The following is a 1,259-nucleotide window of genomic DNA, read 5'->3' on the forward strand; positions in this document are numbered from 1 at the left end:
GTGTTTTTTGTTCTCCGAATTTCTATATATATTTCCTCCTCCATCATCTTGCAGTTCTCTTTTCTTTATACTCATATCTTGATCAGGATAACATTATCTGATATATATTTTTTCTAGTGCATATTTGCAACATTAACTAAAGTACTGTTCAGCATATAAAATAAAGATATTTGATGTACCAGTTAGCAGGACAAGTCAGTTTAAACACAAAGCTGTTTACATCACACCCAACATACCTACTGCAAACTTTTCCTTTTATACAAAAATGGTATTCTTTTGGCGGCTGCAGGCTACTACGTGGCACCATGTGTTTTCTTCATCTCTATTTTTCTTCTTTCTTTTAACCCTTCTTCCTACAGCCAGGATTAGCGAGCTGCGTCTGGACGATTATGGATGAAGAGGTATATATTTCTGCAAAATATCAACAAACACAATGATTTCCGAAATATTCTAGATACCTCAACATATTATGGCGGCACATTTCTTTAAAGTGCATATTTCTTATCTGAAACATGCAGTTCATTGATATCTTTACGAGTTTACCCTTGACCTTTATATCAAAATTGAGCACATTCGGGATACACATATAAGCTGACTGTGCACAGTCTCATCCTGTGTTGGTATGCAAAAATTATAATAATTTTCACTTATAAGCTATCTGCCGCCACACGCATCATAAATACACTTCCCTCCACAAAGATGCAATACAAACGCAAATACTCGCAGGCACAGAGATAATCACGAACTGGCAACGCCTTGTACCCTTGAAGGCAAGTAACGATAAACATACGATACTTGAATCCCTTTCTATATACAACCTATGTATCTTCTTACACCTTTTTATTTTTCGTTTCTTAATAAAGGCAAATCATGCGTATATATCTTATCTTTCTACCCTATTAGTGTGGGTAGTTGGAATAACATTCATAAAAACCGCGTCATCGAATTTCATCCTCTTTCACTAATAACAAAATCACGCTTATTAGTGCAATAAAAAGGGCTTCACAATACAATAATATCATTAATTAACCGAAATAATCCAGTTAGTAAATAAAGACATACCCCCCAGTATCACCTACGAGAAACCTGTACATGCTACCTGTCTGGGAATGCCGTGTCCTAGATGCCATATAAACAAATGCTTGCGCTAAGCCGAAATCGAGTTCGCTCTCTCGCTGCACAACGTATATTGGTGTAGATAAACGAATAAGTAGGCTTCACATTCACCAATCCCCGATATGGAACATGATAATGGTTCC

The sequence above is a fragment of the Penaeus monodon genome, chromosome 20, assembly GCF_015228065.2.
Source record: "Penaeus monodon isolate SGIC_2016 chromosome 20, NSTDA_Pmon_1, whole genome shotgun sequence".
NCBI classification, from domain to species: Eukaryota; Metazoa; Arthropoda; class Malacostraca; order Decapoda; family Penaeidae; genus Penaeus; species Penaeus monodon.